The sequence below is a fragment of the Xyrauchen texanus genome, chromosome 29 (assembly GCF_025860055.1).
Source record: "Xyrauchen texanus isolate HMW12.3.18 chromosome 29, RBS_HiC_50CHRs, whole genome shotgun sequence".
Lineage (NCBI taxonomy): Eukaryota > Metazoa > Chordata > Actinopteri > Cypriniformes > Catostomidae > Xyrauchen > Xyrauchen texanus.
Window position 1 is genome coordinate 32,195,858 of NC_068304.1, and position 23,224 is coordinate 32,219,081.

Genomic DNA, 23,224 nt, shown 5'->3' on the forward strand with positions numbered 1-23,224 from the left:
TGCACAAAGGAGTCCTTCCTCCCACGGCCAGTAGAGAGAAAAAGAAATCAAGCTGACTCAAAGAGCCTTCCGAGTGCCGAGGGGAAGTAGGGAATCATTTCCCCCCATCGTTACAATGCAATGTGAGATTACTGTTGGGACCCTGGGGCCACATATTCTCTCTCTATGAGTGCCGGAGAGTGGGGGAGTCCATGATTTCTGTGTGTGTGCATGTGTGTGTGTGTATGTTAAAGTGCACCAGTGTTAATATCCACTTTTCCACCTACCTTAAAGCTTCAGACCATACATCATCCACTTCTACTTGTTGCTTTGACACTTTCATCATGAAGATGTTAGAGAGATGTGGGCCTGCAGGAGTCAGGCTGTTCAAGGGAGCAGCTTTCATCTCCGGCGCCCTCTGCCTGCATGAATCAGCCCCTGAACGAGAGGGAAATAAACTGAAAGCTTTCTGCAGTAGTAAGAATGACAGGGAAGGCTTTTTGGGGAGGGTGCAGCTCATGATGGACATATATTTTAATCCTCTTTTCATTTGTTTGGTTCTGGTATAAAACCAGATAATCTGAGTAACTGAACATGTAGAGCATGAAGAAATAGTCAGACAGCAGGTGAAATGGTAGCAATACTCAAACTGTTTTGTTTCTAACTTGAAATAGACCAGAAAATCCTTATTTGGGACTCAAGGTCTTTGGCCACCGTCATTATTGTTCACTTTTTCTATGTACTCTTTTTCTCTCTGATCCATGTGAATTTTCCCAATTCCATCAGTGTGCAACTGTGTGTGTGTGTGTGTGTGTTTGTGTGTGCTTGCTTTTGATTAAATCCAGGGCAAATGCTACCGCGCACACAAAAGCGAGGCAACGGCAAGGAAATCTTTCAATCTGTCGACATGGCATGATAATAAAAAGCCATCCATCAGACCCATATTGGCAGGAACAAATTGGGTTGGGGAAACAAAGACAGCCTGGTTATGCCTTTGCCCATTTGTGTGAGAGTTTTTACGAGAATGTTTGTGAGCGTGTGTGTTTATGTGGATGCTCCCGTTTTGGAATAGTAGGCAGAGACAGGAGAGGTGAGAAAAGCTCTTTCCTGTCAGAGGCGGAAAAGCAATAGCGAATTGAGTTTAGCACAGAGAATGCAAAGCGGTCACACCAGCTTAGCCATTAGCCGAGGTGAGCCCCATGCATGAAAGTGGAACATTAAGATTTCTCCAGCGTCGGGACTGACATCTCTAACGCAAATGGGTATGTGAGTGTGTGTGGCGCAGTGCTATTTTCATAAAGGTTGCATTTGAACATTAAAAAGTGTAGAATAAGACATAAGGCTGACACATGTCCACACATTTCACAACATTTTGCCATGAACGCTGGCTGTCAAACATATTTCACAAGAACTTGTTTGAAAATCTGGATATCACTGAAACATTTTAATATGTTGCCCTGTATGGATTTTAGGACTCATCATTTCTAAAGTCTCACATTAATTTGCTTTCATTGGGAAAACTAAATTAAAGATGCCTAACAAGTCTTGTGTACAGGGATTCATGTTCTAATCCTCTTTTTCCCCATTTCTTTATTTCCATGAACCATTCTTTTGGCTGTATTTCCATAAAGCTTTGCTTTGGCTGTACTGTGTGCCTCTAATCCGAGCATAATTCCTGCCACATGTCAAACAAGCAACAACTCCTCTGCCCTGTAATCTCTGAACATTTTCCCTGTCTGTAATCCAACTAAGCTCACATTTAACCATGTGGTCATCTGGCTGCCTGCACAGTTGCCCATTTTATCATCTCCCACCACAGGCACAGCTGGGTATCCGGAGTCCTGACAGTTTTTCTGCTTAAAATTCCTGTGTACTTTGATGCCGTCCTGCCCTGGCCTAACACTCTAATCCAGTCCAGTAGTCCAAATCAAGTCAACTGGTTCTGGAGTGAAGGAATGAATTAGATTTCTGTACAATGTAACCTCACCCTACCCCAGGCTAAATGTCTCTTACTTCCTCTTTACCCTACAAAAAAAGTTAGTTGTTGAATTTGTTTTACAAAACAATATTTTGTGACTAAGTATTGAAGTAGTTCCTATAGGTGAAATGTCCAGTGTAATGCTAAAAGTGTGTTGAAGGTTTTAAAGGTTTATGCTCTATTGAGTTTTAAAACAACAAAACCTACTTAACCCTAAACCCTAAACCTAACTGATAGTGTCATAAAAAGCAAACGTGACAAGGAAAATTACCAAAAGCATAGTTTGGGGCAGGACTATATTATTATTATTATATATTTTTTTTTATCAATGGCAGACAGGGGAGCAGTTAAACTAAATGAAAATACTTTTGCAATCCGTTGACACTTCAATTCTTGTCTTACTAGTTGAGAAGAAATCACACACTTCATCTTTAAATGCTTTTGTTAGTGTTCTCTCGCGTCATCACTTCTTTTTTCCCTTTTTTGACACGTCTCTTCTTTAAATGTAAATTTACATTACATGTCACCTGCCAAATCATAAAACAATTACTGAATAATTACATACAACTTTTGAACAATGGGTATTTTTGAGGTAAAATAAAAAAGTGAATAAAACATAACCCACCAAACAAATTGGTACAACCTATTTATTTTATGGCATTCTGTGCAGTTGGACAGTGGATTACTTCCATTTCACAGGCAGGTGGGCACCTCAGCACAGTCCAGAGGAGGACAGAGGGAGCAGGACGTTGTAATCATGGAGGGTGAGAGGCGATGGGGTGGGACTGCTCAACCAAAACACTTTTACAATCTCTCAGGACAGAAGAAAACCATTAAAAGTCAGTGTGACAGGGAAAGAAACACCTCAATACAGTGCTAGAGCAGTGCTTGAAGTTGCCCAATACTCACTGGTATGACCAACCAGCAATTCTGCACTATTCTCTGAACAGTACCAGAACATTTTCTTAAATAGTGACAGCTCATAAACTGTCGGTGCTCTGTTTTGCTAGAAAAGACTAGACAAATTAAGTAAAAGTGTCTAATGCATTAAATTAATTAAATAAACATTCAATATCCATCCGTCCATGTGTGCACTGTGCTATCCATGTACTGAGCGCTATTAAGTAGCCATGTAATAATTGCTCTTAATGATGGTGTTGGTTATCTGCGCTGTGAGATGGGCAATCGAGGTGTGATTACATTCTGTATTCTGTCCTGATGGTGTGTTCTCAGCGCCAGTAGATTAGACATGATGTGATCATGTAATGTTGTACATGCCATTACAGTAATTAATTAATGCTTATATTACTGCTGAACCAGCCAATATATGATATTTACAGCTAAATTTCCATTGACCTGGTGTTTTGTGATATCTGATGTGTTTTAATATGTTGTTTGTAGAGGGGTGTCATGCACCTGTTTATTTACGTGAAATTTATTTACCAGTCCTAACACACTTAAAGGGATAGTTCACCCAAAAATCATTATTTACTCAACCTCATTATATCCCGGTGTGTCTGACTTTCTTCACCACACATTTGAAGAAAAATAGAAAAATATCTCTGCTCAGTAGGTCCTTAAAAGGCATGTGGATGGTGATTCCTCTTTTGAAGCTCCAGAAATCACAGTCAGAATAAACATCATTGATAAGACACAAGCTGTTAAATTAATGTCTTCTAAAGCGACACAATGCTTTTGGTGCAAAAAATTTAAGTACTTTTATTTTCTACTCTAAATCATGCTTCCGTTCAGCAGCAGTAAGTGCATATGACGTAATCGCATTGGCATGTTCACATGAAAACTGAGGCACAAGCGACACAGCCGGAAGTTAAGCACTGTTAACAAGTGAGAAAGAGGAACCCTGTACAGCAGCTTGGTTGGTTTTGATTTAGATCTGTTTCTTTACTCACAATGGTGCTTTGTGTGCTTACTCTGGATGTCTCAACTGAGTGGAGAATGTGAGATTACATCTGTATCATGGCAACATGAATACATCGCACAAGAGACCGCTTGGACTCCACATTCTTGTGAAGCTTACCCGAAGTGTTGGATTAGTGAAAAAGTACATAAATATGTATCTTTTTTCATACCAAAAGTGAGCGTATCATTTTAGACATTAATTTAATCACTTGAGTTGTATTAATGGCATTGATGCTGACTGTCTGTGACTTTTGGAGCTTCAAAAGAGAAATCACCATCCACTTGAATTTTAAGGACCTACTGAGCTGAGATACTTTTCGTTTTTCTTCAAATGTATTCTGGTGAAGAAAAAGTCATGCACACCTGGGATATCATGAGGGTGAGTAAATAATGAGATAATTTTCATTTGTGGGTGAACTATCCCTTTAAAGCCTTTGGACATGACAGTTACCAGCTCTTGCAGCATTGTATGTATCCTTCCATGATTATACATATACATGTAATCCATTCACTACTGAAAAGTATCGATAAATAATAGTTTAATATGACATAAAACTGTCTATTTTACCCAAAATGTGTGTGTACTGTGTATATTTATGATCATTAGTGTATTGCGGCATTTCTCTCGCGTCACCTGTATTCAAATCAGTTGTGAGTCAAGTCTCGAGTGCGCTGTGCACGAGGAGCGCTACTTGAATGATGCACGGAGCTGCCACCTATGTAGAGCTTTCCAAATCGCTCTCTTATGAGACATTGTTTCAATAAGGATAATGCCATAGAAGACAGCTGTCTATGTAGGCAGGAGACAGCAAGGTAGCTTACTATGTTTCTGAACAGACCCATTGTGTATATATACAGTATATATATATATATATATATATATATATATATATATATATATATATATATATATATATATGTATGTATATTCAACTACAGTTACAGTCCTTGAATTTAATTGGAAAAGGGGTGTTGTAGAGATTTGATATTTTATATAAGAGCACTGGGACCCTTCACTGGTCATATTGTGTCTAAAATGCTAGCTACTTGATATAACATTTTTGTTCATAAAAATATTGAATTAAACCAATACAGCAAACTGATATTCAGTACAACAGCACTATTCCTCATGTGAAATATGTCTTTAATGTTTTCTCATTTACAATTGCATGGCAGGCATCAGCCCTCATTACTGTTTTATATATGTGGTGAAACTGCATATTTATTATTACCACAGAGCCTCTAACCATTTATTAACCATTCATTCCGTGAACATGACAGGAACATGCCAGACATGTAATTCTGCACCGTAGTCCCAAGACCCTGAAAACACCAGAGAAAAGAAAATTGGATTCTGTGAACTATTTGAGATAGTTTGGATATTTGTTAAAAGCTCTTGTTCTTTTGTGTGTCTCTAAGGAATGCTTGGATTCATATGCTGTTGTCGTTGCTTAATTAGCCGAATTCCCAGGCTGAGGTTGCCGAGCAAGCCACCTGTATGGTAAAACTAAAAACAGACATGCTTTTTGGCGTCCCCTCCCTCAGCGTCCCATGCTCATCACAGAGTAATGCCTGCTCAGCTGGGATTGACTGGCATTTACACGGAGAAGGGCAAAAAACAACAGCAGTCGTGTAAACACCCACTCACATAAACAAACTCACGCACACACAAACAGATACATTCCTTTGACAAATGCTTGCACATTTACATTCACATCCTCACAGACATTCCCTCGTGCTTTGTGGAAAATGACATCCGAATAACAAACAAATCAAACTAATTCCTCGCTGGGCTGTTAAACACAATTAATTAAGAGCCACAATCATTCACTAAAATGAAACCTTAATCAGTTTTATGGTATTTTTGCACAGATTATACAGTACATTTCAAGGGATTACATGTTACTAACATAAAAGAACAGCTTGTTGTCCCGCTTAACGGTGGTAAAGTAAAGCTGCTGATATAATTTGTTATTTGGAAAAAGCAGCTATACTCTAATTTCAGGAGATTGCCATCTGCTTATTTGATTTTCCTCGTTCAATTCTGGTTTGGCTTGGGTAAATTAAAGAGCACCCAAGTCTAAACATAATTTTAGAGACTGCATTACAATCTAGCAAAAAAAAAAAAAAAAAAAGGCCAACAATTAATTTGAGGTATATTAGGATCAAAGTTTGAAAACTGGTTACAGCCTCTCCATTATAATCCTATAGGCCACAGCGAAATATTTGTTAAAAGGTGCTGTGCACTGTAGTATTTAAAGTATTTTACCATTTAATGTCCTTAATAACATCTAAATTAACTAGTTAATCTAATCTATCCTCCTTTCCATTGATCACTTTACACTGGTGCCTAAGCCCGGGAAGGAGGAGGGATACGCCGTAGTAGAGTTCTCACCACTACTGTCCACCCAAAAGGAGCAGCCGTGGCCATCTGCCGGGGGACGAGGAGCCCAGCCGCATGAAAGAGGACGATGGCCGCCGACCACGAAGGGAGAAGGTTGCTCCTAACCGAACGCCTGGAGCAGTCAGGGGCGGAGGAGTTCCCTACCAGCCGCTGAAACGCGGTGGGGTTTAAGACCGCCGACAGCGAGCGGGGAGGGGCTCACTGCCGACCGCCTGGAGCGGGAGAACCGCTGCCAGGGGCGGGGGAGACCCCTTCTGTTCCCCGAAAACACGGCAGGCCGTTCCGTCCGCCAGGGGCTGGAGGACTACCTCTGATCCGCCCGGAGAGGCGCGGCTATCGTCCGATAGAGGGTGGAGGAGCGGCCGAGGAACAAGCTGCAGCGTATCGGAGAACTGGCGAGTAAGAGTTTTTTTAGTCTCCTCTCTCTCTCTCACTGTCGCACTGCGTTGGCCTTTTCCCTGTTTTAAATTTTAGAGTGTTTTTTTGGGGGGTACTACACTGTTACAGGAAGTACCCCCCCATTTTAATTATTTCTGTTTCCCTCCCCTTGTCCCCTCCATAGTCCAGGTAGATGGGGATGACCTGCCGGCAGACTAGGATTAAAGCACGCCCTCCCCCAAGGAAAGGGGGGGTGGTGTACGTCAGGCCAGGGGCTCCCCAGCCTGAGAGAACGAGGGAGGAATGTGGCAGGTGGAGGGCGGGGCCGGGTCATGATCGTACACACCCGGTCCCGTATTAGGCTAATCAAGCCTCCCTAGAGGGATAAAGGTCAACTGCAGAAGATCGTGAGAGAGAGATCGTTAACTGACATGTCCGTCATGTGTGTGTTTGTTTAAGTTTTATATTAAAACTATTATTTATATTATCAAGCCGGTTCTCGATCACTTTACAGGGTCCTTTGGAGGTGTTGTTAGTAGTAGAGCCCGAAGCCATTTGTTTTGAGAATAATGGCTGGCTGATGAAGTTATTGGCTGGCTAGCCGGCTCAGCCAAAACCTAAATGGCTGCTGCAGCCGCCAAACTTTTCATAGCTGCAAATGGCTGAAGCTGCCACTTCATGTCTACAGATGTCTATGTTCAGTGGTGGACAGTAACGAAGTAAATGTAATTCGTTACTGTACTTAAGTAGCTTTTTTGTGTATCTGTACTTTACTGAAGTATTTAAATTTGGGGAGACTTTTACTTTAACTCCACTACATTTCAAAGTCAAATATCTTACTTTTTACTCTACTACATTTTCAAAATCAGTCGTTCCTTTTTATTTATGAGTGGATAAAAAGTAACTGGTCAAACGAGCCACCAATCACAGTACAGCTGCACGCTTTGTTTTGAACTTGCCTTGGCGGCATCTACTAAGCGCTGAACCAGGGGTGCGTTCCCAAAAGCATCGTTAGCCAACTATGGTAGCAAGTTCCGTCGTTATCATCATAGTTCAACGAGTCGGTGTTTCCCGAAACCATCGTTCCAACGAACATTCGCAAACAGCATCGCAGAGTTGTGTGGTTGGATTGACAGCTCTCGACCTGTGGTTAGAAGCAGAGTTTCTTGTTATTATAACATGTGGGCTTAATAAATTATTATCTTGAGCCAAATAAGCAAGATGACATTCAGTACAATCAGTATCTTTTATTTAGAAGACATACAAATGTCCTTTATGTCTTTTAGTTTGTCAATAGATTTAAAGCACCGTTTTTGAAGAGTGCGCATGTGTGAACGTGCTCTAGTGCGTAAGAACGAGCCTATGATTGAATCTGGAAATAAAGCAAATAACTGAGAAAAATATGAGAGTCCTCAGATGACATGTCCATAATTTATAGCAAAACATCTAGCATTAATTCGATCATTAATTCGAACAGATTCATTAAAAGTAGCTTTTAATCCACCACATGTGTGACATCATTAACCAACGTGGTTGAACAACCAATTTGCGACAATACGGTTTTGGGAAACAGTCGTGACTAGCAAGTTGATTTCTTCAACAGTGCATCGTACTACGGTAGTGGAGCAGCAAGTTACGTTGTTGTACGGGAAACGCACCCCAGAGCCGTTAAATATGAGAGTTGCGAACATAGACGGTTGCGACAGTGATCTCGCCGCCGCGTGTCACGTGATTCGTGTAGCTCTCAATAGTTCCAAACAAATTGCGTTGCCAATGATTTTAAGCGGGGCAGAGAGCAGCAGCTATTATTGCAGCAATTATCGGTAAATATTGACGCATAATGTACATTGCTTATTATGTTGACACTAAAATGACTTGCATATAATAGCATTGTTTTTCTGGAGAGTAGCAGAAACACTGCATTAATACGTTTTTGTGTTTAATTTTGGAGGAAATTGGCTGCTCCCATAACATAGAATATATATATATATTCTATGTATGTGTGTTCTTGTAGCATGTGTGTATGTATGTATGTGTGTATATATATATATATATATATATATATATATATATTTATATTTAATGGCATTGTGCAGGTTTATGTGAATGTATCATAACATTAGGATGTTAATAATTATGACCATAGACGCTCGAGAAAAATATATACAGTAAATACTGTAAATGTATTATACCTTATGGGAACAGTCCCCTTCCCTCCAAAATTAAACACACAAAAAATGTATTCAATTCAAATATAATATATATATACAGTGAGGAAAATAAGTATTTGAACACCCTGCTATTTTGCAAGTTCTCCCACTTAGAAATCATGGAGGGTCTGAAATTGTCATCGTAGGTGCATGTCCACTGTGAGAGACATAATCTAAAAAAAAAATCCAGAAATCACAATGTATGATTTTTTAACTATTTATTTGTATGATACAGCTGCAAATAAGTATTTGAACACCTGAGAAAATCAATGTTAATATTTGGTACAGTAGCCTTTGTTTGCAATTACAGAGGTCAAACGTTTCCTGTAGTTTTTCACCAGGTTTGCACACACTGCAGGAGGGATTTTGGCCCACTCCTCCACACAGATCTTCTCTAGATCAGTCAGGTTTCTGGGCTGTCGCTGAGAAACACGGAGTTTGAGCTCCCTCCAAAGATTCTCTATTGGGTATAGGTCTGGAGACTGGCTAGGCCACGCCAGAACCTTGATATGCTTCTTACAGAGCCACTCCTTGGTTATCCTGGCTGTGTGCTTTGGGTCATTGTCATGTTGGAAGACCCAGCCTCGACCCATCTTCAATGCTCTAACTGAGGGAAGGAGGTTGTTCCCCAAAATCTCGCAATACATGGCCCCGGTCATCCTCTCCTTAATACAGTGCAGTCGCCCTGTCCCATGTGCAGAAAAACACCCCCAAACCATGATGCTACCACCCCCATGCTTCACAGTAGGGATGGTGTTCTTGGGATGGTACTCATCATTCTTCTTCCTCCAAACACGGTTAGTGGAATTATGACCAAAAAGTTCTATTTTGGTCTCATCTGACCACATGACTTTCTCCCATGACTCCTCTGGATCATCCAAATGGTCATTGGCAAACTTAAGACGGGCCTTGACATGTGCTGGTTTAAGCAGGGAACCTTCCGTGCCATGCATGATTTCAAACCATGACGTCTTAGTGTATTACCAACAGTAGCCTTGGAAACGGTGGTCCCAGCTCTTTTCAGGTCATTGACCAGCTCCTCCCCTGTAGTTCTGGGCTGATTTCTCACCTTTCTTAGGATCATTGAGACCCCACGAGGTGAGATCTTGCATGGAGCCCCAGTCCGAGGGAGATTGACAGTCATGTTTAGCTTCTTCCATTTTCTAATGATTGCTCCAACAGTGGACCTTTTTTCACCAAGCTGCTTGGCAATTTCCCCGTAGCCCTTTCCAGCCTTGTGGAGGTGTACAATTTTGTCTCTAGTGTCTTTGGACAGCTCTTTGGTCTTGGCCATGTTAGTAGTTGGATTCTTACTGATTGTATGGGGTGGACAGGTGTCTTTATGCACCTAATGACCTCAAATAGGTGCATCTAATTTAGGATAATAAATGGAGTGGAGGTGGACATTTTAAAGGCAGACTAACAGGTCTTTGAGGGTCAGAATTCTAGCTGATAGACAGGTGTTCAAATACTTATTTGCAGCTATATCATACAAATAAATAGTTAAAAAATCATACATTGTGATTTCTGGATTTTTTTTATAGATTATGTCTCTCACAGTGGACATGCACCTACGATGACAATTTTAGACCCCTCCATGTTTTCTAAGTGGGAGAACTTGCAAAATAGCAGGGTGTTCAAATACTTATTTTCCTCACTGTATATATATATATATATATATATATATATATATATATATATATATATATATATATATATATACACACACATCTGACTAATTAATGTCATATTATTAATAGATTGGTGTGCCAAGAGTGACATTAGTCTTCATGTAGACTGAGTTAAGCAAGAGCCTTGTGACAAATTATAATAGGACATTATGGCCATAAAAAATCATAGTACTTGGATACTTAAGTACATTTGAAGGCAAATACTTTTGTACTTTTACTCAAGTGAATTTTTAAAGGCAGCACTTCTACTTTTACTTAAGTAATATTTTACCTTGAGTATCTTTACTTTAACTCAAGTACATGGTATGTGTACTTCGTCCACCACTGTCTATGTTATACTGATTCATTAGATCTCAATATTTCCAAGCAATGCATGGCTTACACTATATTTCTACAAAATGCAATACAATGTAATAAAGAAAACACCAGATTTTACTTTCACAACGTATGTACATATTTATTTTGTAGTCTGTATGCTACTAAACATTTTCAAATAGCCTACAATGTGTTGTGTTTAGGCTAAATGTATGTAGGCTAAGTTGTATACAATAACTTGGCATTATCATGGATGAAGCTTATCATATTACACCTTGATTAAGAATGCAAACTTTTGTTGAATTTTATGAGAAATCTACAGACGTAAACAGACGAAGTGTAGTAAAATAAAGACCTAAATGTGTATTTCGGACTTTTTTCACCACAAGTCTGAAAGAAGACATGTTATTGAAGACAAATATCCAAAAATCTCAAAATTGACCAGTAAAAAAAAAACTATGTTTTTGCCTGCCGTGTCTCGCCTTAATATAAACACACACTGTTATCAGTAGCCTATTATTTTGGACAAAGTTTTGCACATTTCACTTCAATGTACACTGAAGCATGCGTCGTGAATTAGCAATGTGGAAACGGTGGTTTGTTACTGCAGTAATATCACGTTCAGTGCTATAAATCTCTCCGCTCCAGAATATTTGGTTCATAACATCAATCTTTGATTCAGGTGTTTGTGCAACCGTGCCCTGAAGATTTAACAAAAGTCTGGGTAGGCCTAAGTTAAGAAAAAAGTAAGTAGGAATTAGGAAAGTATGTGAGAAGTGAGATCAAAATTACCTTGCTTGCTTGCTTCTTTCCGCCATTTCACCTCAGTGCGAGAAAAACATGCATCGCTTCTTCTGTACGGAAAACGAGCAATTTTAATTGGTCGTCAATTCACTGTGAGTCTGTGTATCGTAGCAACGGGCACAAGACTGCGCTGTTATGAATCCAGTGGGAAAATAGATCTCGTGTATTGTTTACATATTTCGTGTGTGTATGTCTCTATGTGATATAATTATTATTTGATGCAAATAATTCTAGCCGGCTCAGCCAAACTTTATCAGATGGCGGCTCAATTTGGCTTACGAAATTATTGGCTGGCGGCGGCTGACATTCTAAATGGCGCAAATGGCGGCGCCTGGCGGCGGCTTCGGGGTCTAGTTAGTAGTAATTGTGTTGAGTAATGTGTTTGTTCTGGAAGCTAATCAATGTGCCCAAAGCTTCCAATACAAACTATAGATGACACACACGGAGGTCACACAGATCTATATAGTCTCATGAATTAAATATATGACTCTCTACCCAAACTCACACATAAATACTGTACATGTTATCTCTTTACGCTATCTTTCACAGACAAAAATAATCGTATTATTAAATATCTTGCTTATGTGATATGGCCTTGTCCATGAGGGACTCTATCTGTTGGAACATTTCCACACCTGCAGGTGAAATTGTTGTCACATTCGGCAGTTATGTCAGCTTATACACAATAAACTCCAAGAGTAATAAACTCCAAACCTCACATAATATGTTTTATGAAACTCTGAAAACAAAATAGCTGGCATCCATCTTCAAAGATTATATTCTGACAGGGGAAACATGTCTAAACAAGTTTAACACCAATAAAAGCTCAGAATATATATATATATATATATATATATATATATATATATATATATATATATATACATACATACATACAAACACACACACACACACACACACACACACACACACACACAACAGTTAGTTCCGGTCCTTGAATCTGACTGGACGAGAGACGTTCCATGAGTCATGATGGTCTCACACCATCAGCACTCGGACACTTCACTGTCTGTATCACTCCGCTTGTGTCCATACAGATGTGATCCTCATTATTCTGCAAACAGCAGCTAAAAGGGAATGAATCAACACTTCACACAATGTCCCAGTATTTGTGATTTAATCCTATACAATATACATCATACCTAACTTTATATCGATAATTCTGAAAATGACTTTGACTTGTGATCAATTGTATAACTGACAAATTAATGATTATAGCCTGATGTACCTTTTAAAATATGTGTAGTGATTTGTAATCACATCTAACCAAAAAATGCATGATTATAATCTTTAATTTTGTATGGTATCTATTCAAGGCTTAACTTGAGATTATACCCCGACAATCAGGTTTCTCATAACGTGTAATATATTATCCATGTTATAACACCAATTAATTAACCAGTATGATCTGTAACCAGGGATTTTCATGTTTTGTTACTTTCTCATGTAATATTCATGAAAGCATGACACATTTAGTATGTAAATTCTTGCTTGTTTACATAGAGAATGTTGATGACAATGAATGTAATGTCTCTTGCACTGTTTTCAATATAGAAATGTTCATATTTACACGAGAACTATTTTGTGCGGGAATTGAAAGAATCCTCCACACAAACTATTGTAAATCAACTGTGAAAAGGACAGACAAGTCGACCATGTGACTCTGAAAACCATTTCTGATTGGCTCAGGACACCTTTGGGGTGCAGCCAATTTCAGTTCAAAACTTTCCTACCAAGAAATAAATCGCTTAGAATTCTCTCTTGCAACGCGCTCTTGGAACAGTCGCTTGGTCTCCTCTCTTCAGCTCTCTTGCGTCTTCCTAATCCTCTGTGCCATGTAGAGTCCAAGAAAACTCAGGACACAAAAGTTCCTAGGAAGCCTTTTACTCTCTGCTCTACGTTTCTCACACACAACGGGAGTCACGAGTCTTCATTGCAGAAGGCCTCGCTTCAAAGCCCACTTCATCAGCCATCCAGACAATAACTATCCGTGATCATAACAGAGTCCAAGACATCGACGGAATGAACATTCGAAAAAAAGAGCCAAAGAACCAAGCAACACAAGTACATCTCCAGACTTTTGCTCAAAGTGCTGGTGTATTAATTAAATACTTTTGGTAATCCGATTGCAAACTGATTTAGACTCAAAGAAGGATTAATGGTTCTTAAGGCATTGTCAACAGACTCTTTAAAGTTTTATCTGTATTGATCATTTATTTCACATTCTGTCACTTTACTCACCAACCTGTTTCCTGTTGTATGTGTTAGATTAGTTCCCTTCCGAGGGAACTCACACTGCGTCGTTGAAAACGACTCTTTGGGGAACGCTCCTTAGCGTGCGCCTCTGAATTATGAATGAAACTATTCCAATCTTGATTGGTGTTGCGTCATGACGTAACATGTGACGGCATAACCGGATGCATAAAAGTGACGCCGACACACAAACACATTAGCCTAGCGATGAAGCAAGCGCTCTATGTGTATTGTTTGTCTTATTTGGTGTTGTTTGTCTGATTTAGAAATATTATGGCCACCCAACAGTTCATGAAGTGCGTGCACCCCTGCCCTCGTTTCATTACGGGTAGGGACACGCACGCTTTATGTGTGAATTGTTTGGGAGCGCAGCACGCACAGGCAGCTCTCGAGGGATCTGCCTGTGAAAGTTGTGAAGCACTACCCATGAGAGTGCTGCGCCCCGGTTGGCGTGCTTTGATGATCACGGTCAGGCTCGCGTTCCCCACGGATCTGGTCCCGCGTCTGTTGAGGCAGCGGCGGTTGAGATCGTGGGGTTCGCAGCGGATCTTGCAGATGAGAATGAGACTGCTGCGGCACTTTCTCATTTCTTCGTTTGAGGATCCCGAGCCTACTGTGAGTGGTGCAGAAGCCCGCGTCGCGGCTTCTTCTGCCCACGATCAGGTCCCAATGCTTGAGCTCTCTGCTTCCGAGGAAGTGGATATGCTCAGCATTGATGCGGACGACCGTGAGTCAAGCACGCCAGTTTTCGGCCAAGCTTATGAGGAGCTGATTGAGGTTGTGACGCGTGCGTGGCCAGACTTGATATCAGCTGGCCACAAAATGAGCAGGAAACGCAAGTTGAAAGACAAATTAGACGAGCGTTTCCTGCAGCACAGATCACAACCTCAGTGCCGGGGTTTGCCATTTTTCCCGATCTCCACAAAAAAAATATATATAAATATATATCTCGAGATCGTGGGGTAAACCGCATTCGATCCCGTGTCTCCAGCCCCAGTGTGGTGATTACAGACGATGTTTTGGGGGCACGGGATATGGGCTAAAACCCGGCGCTGCCTAGTAAGCCCAGCAGGGATACATCTGCTTTAATAAGTAGGGCTTACACGGCGGCAGGTCGGGCTGGTTCTTGCCTGCACTCAATGGCTATTGGCCGCTCTATGGCAGCTATGGTGGCCACAGAGAGGCATCTGTGGCTGAATTTATCGGGGATAAAGGAAAAGGTTAGATCTTTTCTGCTTGATGCTTCCCCCGTAAGGTAAGTCTAAATCGAGTAGGGCAAGCAGATCAGCCCCAGCCATCAGTCAGCTCATCGCACCACAGAGTTCCCCCCCGTTGCAGAGCAACCGAGGTTGTTCTCGCAGCGGCGTCCTCAGGGAATCGGTGTCGGATTCCCGCCGTCTCTGACGCTTCGGGCCACATCAATTTCCAGCGAACACACACCGTGCCGTTCATGTCAAAAAAAAATAAATAAAAAAATAAAAAAGTATCCATTGTGGTCACAAGAACCGTATCGACTAAATCCTGCCGGTCTTTCGCTTCAGGAAGTCGAGAACAGTGCTCGGGAAACACCCGAGACCAGCCTCGAGAGGCTGGTTCCCTTAGTAGAAGCTTCGGGAAGGAGGTCCTACCAAGGTGGTAGAACCTCGGAGGGCTGTCCCCCCCCCGCTGCAGAGCAACCGAGGTTGCTCTCGCAGCGGAGTCCTCAGGAAATCGGTGTCGGTTCCCGCCGTCTCTGATGCCTCGGGCCACATCAATTTCCAGCGGACGCACGCCGTGCCGTTCGTGTCAAAAAAATATAAATAAAAAAATAAAAAACAAGCATCAATTGTGGTCACAAGAACCGTGATCGACTAAATCCTGCCGGTCTCTCGCTTCAGGAAGTCGAGAACGGTGCTCGAAAACACTCGAGACCAGCCTCGAGAGGCTGGTTCCCTTAGTAGATTTTGTAGAGGCATGGAATCATCTTCCCAACATATCTGCATGGGTCCTGCATATAATAAAATCAGGGTACAGACTGCAGTTCGGGCACCGCCCCCCCAAATTCTCTGGGGTGGTGCAGACTACAGTGGTTCCGAAGCAGACTCAGGTGATGGAAAAAGAAGTGCAATCTCTGCTGCTAAAGGAGGCCATAGAACGTGTTCCTCATGCAGACAGGGAGTCCGGATTTTACAGCCGGTACTTTATAGTTCCAAAAAAGGATGGGGAGTTGAGGTTTAGATCTCAGAGTTTTGAACCGGCCTTTGAGGAGGTTCAGGTTCAAAATGCTTACTATTCCTGCCATCCTGAGCCAGATCAGATCCGAGGACTGGTTTGTCACGATAGATCTAAAAGACGCCTATTTTCATGTATCCATCCTTCCATGTCACAGGAGGTTCCTGAGGTTCGCTTTCGGGGGCGAAGCTTACCAATATCGGGTTCTTCCGTTCGGCCTAGCACTCTCTCCCCGCACATTCACCAAATGTATGGATGCAGCTCCTGCTCCTCTGAGACGTCAGGGCATCCACATACTGAATTATATCGACGATTGGCTCATTCTGACCCAGTCTCGAGAAATGGCGGTTCGGCATCGAGATGTCGTCCTTGGCCACATTCGAAGTTTGGGGTTGAGACTCAACACAAAAAAGAGTGTGTTACAACCATCCCAGTGCACAACGTTTCTGGGTGTTGTGTGGAACTCGGTTACGATGCAGGCACGCATGTCTCCTGCACATATCGAGTCCGTTCTGGCGATGGTGTCCGGGTTAAAGCTAGGCCAGGCCATCACTGTAAAGCAGTTTCTAAGACTGCTGGGCCTCATGGCAGCGGCATCCAACTTTATACCTTTGGGCCTTCTACACATGAGGCCCCTCCAGTGGTGGCTGAAAGCCAAGGGGTTTTTTCCCCCAAGGGGAATCCATTTCGTAAAATCAGAGTAACGCGCAGATGCCTTCGTTCTCTGCTAATATGGAAGAAACCTTGGTTCCTGTCCCAAGGGCCAGTGTTGGGAGCGTCATGTCGCCGGAAACCATTTCGACAGACGCCTCCCTCACTGGCTGGGGCGCTGGTCATGGACGGCCGCTTTGCCAGGGGTCTGTGGCAGGACCATCATCATTCTTGGCACATAAACTGTCTAGAGATGTTGGCTGTGTTCAGGGCTCTGAGGAGCTTCCTTCCAGACATCTAAGGTTACCATGTCCTAGTACGTCCGGACAATACATCAGTGGTAGCTTATCTGAACCGACAAGGGGACTCAGATCGCGCCCTCTGTGCAGACCGGCGCATCAGATAATTTCTTTGGTCCCAAGGGAAAATACTGTCTATCAGAGCATGTATGTTCCGGGGTTCAGAATCAGGGAGCAGACATCCTGTCGAGGCAGGGGCTGAGGCCCGGGAATGGAGACTTCATCCAGAGGTGGTGAAGTTGATATGGGACAAATTTGGACCATCGAAAGAGGATCTATTCGCGTCTCGAGAGACGTCCCACTGTCCATTTTGGTTCTCCCTCTCACATCCAGCCCCACTGGGGTTGGATGCCATGGTACAGGCCTGGCCGAGGCTTCGCCTGTACGCATTTCCCCCGATCGCTCTGGTCCCGGGAGTCCTGGAAAGGGTCCGCCAAGAGGGCATCAGTCTACTTCTGGTTGCCCCGATGTGGCCGGCCCGAGTATGGTTCTCAGACATAATCTCACTCCTGATAGCTCCGCCATGGCAGATTCCTCTGAGGAGGGATCTGTTGTCTCAGGCAGGGGGCACAGTTTTCCACCCTCGTCCAGAGCTGTGGAAACTGTGGGTCTGGCCCCTGAGGGGGTTCAGTACCTAAATGCTGGTCTATCAGCGGGGTGGTTGAAACCATACTTAACTCTAGGGCTCCGTCTACTAGGAGATTATATGGCCTCAAGTGGAATGTGTTCTCCACTTGGTGTAGAGAACATGAAGTAGATCCAGTTAACTGCCCGGTGGCTTCAGTTCTGGAGTTTCTTCAAGATCGTTTCTCTGCGGTCTCTCCCTTCCACACTTAAGGTGTACGTGGCTGCCATTGCAGCTTTCCATGCACCATTGAGTGCTGGGCCTCTGGGGAGGCACCAGCTGGTCATTCGTTTTCTCCGTGGTACATGGAGGATGAGACCGACAACCAGGTCCAGGGTTCCTGCCTGGGACCTGGCGGTGGTTCTCGAAGGGTTATCCCTGACCCCCTTCGAACCCCTTCAGTCGGCCTCGCCCAAGGACCTGACGTTCAAGATGGCTTTTCTCTTAGCTATTACCTCTCTAAAGAAGGTGGGAGATCTTCAAGCCCTGGCAGTAACACCAGCTTGCTTGGAGTTTGCCCCTGGCGGAGTTAAAGCCATTCTGCACCCGAGACCTGGCTTTGTGCCTAAGGTGCCTTCTAACACGGCACGGTCTACGGTCCTGCAGGCATTCATCCTCCACCTCATGTGTCGGCAGAAGAAGAGAGGCTCCATTTGCTCTGCCCTGTCAGAGCTTTGAGCGTTTACCTCTAGAGGTCCTCTTCTTGGAGGAGGTCGGACCAATTGTTAGTGTGTTTTGGGTCACCTAAGAAGGGGCTCCCTGCTTCGAAACAAACCATTAGTAATTGGATTGTTCAGGCTATTATCTCGGCCTATAAGGTGCGCAATTTGCCTTCACCTTTGGCCATAAGGGCTCATTCAACTAGAGGCATGGCGTCCTCTAGGGCTCTCTTATCGGGAGTGCCCCTCCAGGAGATCTGTAAGGCAGCCGGTTGGGCTACCCCGCACACTTTCATCAGGTTTTCTGCACCTCCCTAGTACGCCTGGCGCACGTGTGCTCTCGTCCTAGCTGAGTGCCTGAGTTCAGTTTCACTCTAGGGCAGGCGTTTTTCGGCGCGTGACCTAGTGGGCATTCGTTCCCCAAAGAGTCATTTTCAACGACGCAGTGCGAGTTCCCTCGGAAGGGAACGTCTCGGGTTATGACTATAACCCTTGTTCCCTGAGAAGGGAACGAGACACTGCGTCGTCCTGCCATGCCCCTCAATGCCTGAGAGCGGCTTGCTTCATCGCTAGGCTAATGTGTTTGTGTGCCGGCGTCACTTTTATGCATCCGGTTATGCCGTCACATGTTACGTCATGACGCAACACCAATCAAGATTGGAATAGTTTCATTCATAATTCAGAGGCGCACGCTAAAGAGCGTTCTCCAAAGAGTCGTTTTCAACTACGCAGTGTCACGTTCCCTTCTCAGGAAACAAGGGTTATAGTCATAACCAGAGACGTTTTATGTTTAGAATAGCAATAAAATTTGTCTGTATTCAAAGATAATTTGACTGTGGTATATTTTGATAAATAACTTATCTCTGTTTTTAAAAGATTTCACTTCAAATCTGTACCTAAAAATTTGTAATATTATTTGCGATAAGACATGAGAATAATATTACTTCAATCAGTGAATTAATCATAATTCCCTAATCGTAATTCCCATGTTTGAATTGCTTACGAAGGCTTGGATGCATCATTTGTTTTGAACCAGCAACAGCAGATTCTGATCCATCGCGTAATAATGTAGTTCCATGCACAAATGCATTTTTTATGACCGTGCTCAGTTTTGCCCCCCAAAAAATGTATTTCCTTGTTCATTGAATTGTTGTATTTAAGCAATATCACACTTGCAGTCATGCTATATGGGCCTAAATCAGTGCTGTAATTACCTATTGCACTCAGCCTCGTGCCTGCAGCCGAATCACAGCAGTGCTGTTGTAGGGCCATATCACACTCTTGCTTGTGTAAACTGTATATATATATATATATATATATATATATATATATATATATATATATATATATATATACTGTAGGTCAAAAATGGTGAAAAAATAAACAGCTTTCTCTAGAAACCTATCAGACAATAATTGTTTTGAGGAATGAAGGCTATACAATGCTTGACATTTTTAATACAAATGTGTACACTACAGTCTTCAAAGACAAATGACAACTGGCTCTAACAAAGAAAGAAAGAGATGTGGAAGGCCAGATGTACAACTAAACAAAAGGATAAGTACATCAGAGAGTCTAGTTTGAGAAATAGATGCCTCACATGTCCTCAGCTGACAGCTTCATTGAATTCTACCACAGATAACTGGAAAAGAGTGTTATGGATCTTAACCCCATTGAGCTTTTATGGGACTGTAAGGTGCGTGAGAAGTGCCCAACCAAACAGCCACATCTATGGAAAGTGCTACAGGAAGCATGGGCTTAAATGTCATGAGTATCTGGACAAACTGACTGCTAGAATACCAGATCTGCAAAGCTGTCATTGTTGCATGTGGAGGATTTGTTAATGAGAACTTTTGAAGTAGTTAAAGATTTTTTTTCAAATTATAATAGAGAATTTTCAGGTTATTAATGTCCTGATTATTTTGTAAATTAATGACACATTGTGATCAGTTGAATGCCACTTTGGTGAATAAAAGTACCAATTTCCTTTCCATAAGAGCAAAATCTGTACATTATTCCAAACTTTTGGCTGCCAGTTTATATAAGCTTTGGCTATAGAATTAATATAAATGTATTGCTTTTACATTTCTGTCCTTATGTGGAAAGACAATTCCATTTAATCAGTTGGTAAATCAAAGACCATCTCACAAATAAATAATACAAAAATAGATTTCAGCTCAGAATTTTTTTTGAGCCAAAGCTTTTCCTGCATGAACACACATATGAAATTGATCCATTTGGAATCAGATACTAATGCCACCTCTACGCTGATGCTCTGTGGTGTTAATCCCCTGGATTGCAGTAGATTTGAGAGTGGAAAGCTAATTTCCCTCGCTGTAATTGATGAAAGAGTTTGAGAGGCACTGTTTCACAGGCTGGGTGATGGAGTGTTATCGTCTCAGCGTGACCGGATATCTATCGCCCCATCTGATACCAGGGCACACACACTTGGCCAATAGTAAGACAGCACAAATTTGGGGCAGTGTTGCTTATCTGTAATATCTGATCAATAGTATGACATGTTTCTTTTTTTAAATCATACCAAACATTTTGTCCCTCTAACAGTTGAAGCATAGAACAGCAAGTAACATGCAGAGGGACACTGTTAATAATTATGTGAGCTGGGCTTTGGTTCTGCATGGATAAATCTGATGGTACCGGTGTACCCATGGTTATAGGGGATCAACTTATCAGAGCGAATGTCACTAACGATAACAAAACTCACCCCCTCCCCTCAAAAATATTACAAATAGCAAAAAGAAGAAAAAGATGGTCTTATTAGCAGGTAAGTACCATATATTATGCTGTTGTTTTGACTATTTGAACAGTTGTTTCAGAATAAATAATGTTACAAAAGTTTGGCAACGCTGACATTAGACTATGATTGCTAGTCATATAAGATAAAGTCAAATGACGGAAACTATTATAACTTAGCTAGCAAGCATACAGACTAAGGTAGTAACTGGTTTAGAGATTGGCATTGTTACTAACATGAAGTTTTTTTTCCCATTGTCCTTCCATGAAAATGAAATTAAGCACTGCAGTACCACAATTCATAATAAAATGCCACATTAGAGTGGCTTTCGCTATCTGCAAACTACAGTGTTAAGACAGCCACCTGTCTAATCTATCGGTCCAATAAAATATCTTACCTGTCAGGCAAGAACAATTCCATCTCTGGGTCGGTTTTAAATCCTTTAAGATCTCAAGAGTTGTCGCCACCTCTGAAAAAGCCAATGTTGTTTTGCTTTTTATAATGGGCTCTTTCTCTTTCCTTTTTTGCTTGCAGACGCATCTCATTTTGAAGTTTCTTTATTTTGAAAATGGATGATTCCCCAGAGGGTTGCCTTTTCCAATGATCCATGGTCAGTGTTGCTCATATTTTGTGGCTACAAGCAACACTGAACAAAAGAAAAACACAGACAAATCTAAAACCGAACATCAAAATAGGCTTACATACAGAGAAGCTGGTCACTCATTTTACCATGATTAGGGTCATCAGCAAGTGTGAATAATGCAAATGAACTGGAATCCACAGGTATGCTAGCTAAAACACAAAGCATAAACAGCTAAGCCCTACTACGGCCTCAGGACACTAACAGTTAATTAAAAACACCCATAAAACATACCTGGGAGTAAGCTGGCGGTAATTAACGTGCGGTGAAGCACATGGATGTCGCTGAATCCCACACAGATATATATAATATAGCCAACGTGCCAGGAACTGGAAATGTTAGGTCCCAGACCGTGGCGCATTCCCAGGTGACATGTACCGGCCTTAAATAGGTGGGCCGTGAAGGCTGATAGGCTGTCAGCAATGTCATAATGATGTGACACAAGTCACTAATACAGGCAGGGTTTAACCTGCCTGCCACAAATGATTGGATGACTGATGGAAGTATGCAAATTCCTGCAACATCAATCCCGACAGCTCTAAAATATAAATAATTATTATAGTGAATCGGGGTAAGGCAAAAACATGGTTTGGAAGACGGATTGTTGGTGTAAATGCTAAATAATTAAATTTTGTTCATTTCTAACAAAAAAAATCTTTAAATGTTTAAACTTTTTTTTTCCCACCCTCTCTCAAAAATGTGATGCTTTTTTCTGCAGTGCCCTTAAGACTTCTATGTAAAAAAAAACAGTGCTCAAACACAAACCTGGATTGCTGTCAGGTCTAATATAGTTTGCATTGCTCTATCCTACAATAACAGGAAAAACTGTGAAAAGTGGTAACCTCCATTTTATACTTTACAAAGTTGCTTCTGCCTGATATAGACTAACTCTTACAAATCTCTTTTTTTTTTTTTTTTTTGGGGGGGATGAAATCAGGGATGTTAAATAATATTTTAACTTGAATGTAGCCAGTTAATTTAGATGTTACCACATGAAGCACACACACACACTCACACACACACACACACACACACACACACACACACACACACACACACACACACACACACACACACACACACACACATATATATATATATATTTGTGTACCAAAATTCTTCACACTGAAATGTGCAGCTCAAATTGACCTTTTAAATTTCAGCCACAGCTTCCTAATATCTGGTTCTTTAAAAGGATATGCAGAACGGCAGCTGCTACACACAGCCACTAACAGCAGCAACAGGGTTTTTTTTTTACACATAATGTTAGTTCTTCTGGTGTTTAGGAAAAAGTGTATGTACAGTTCTGTCAGATGTTTACTCTATTTGGGAACAGTAACAGTGCAAACATCGCTAGCTTGAGTGCTAGCAAGTGCAATCTCATGAACACACATACAGTAGCAATGTGTTGGCCTTAAACGAACACTAACA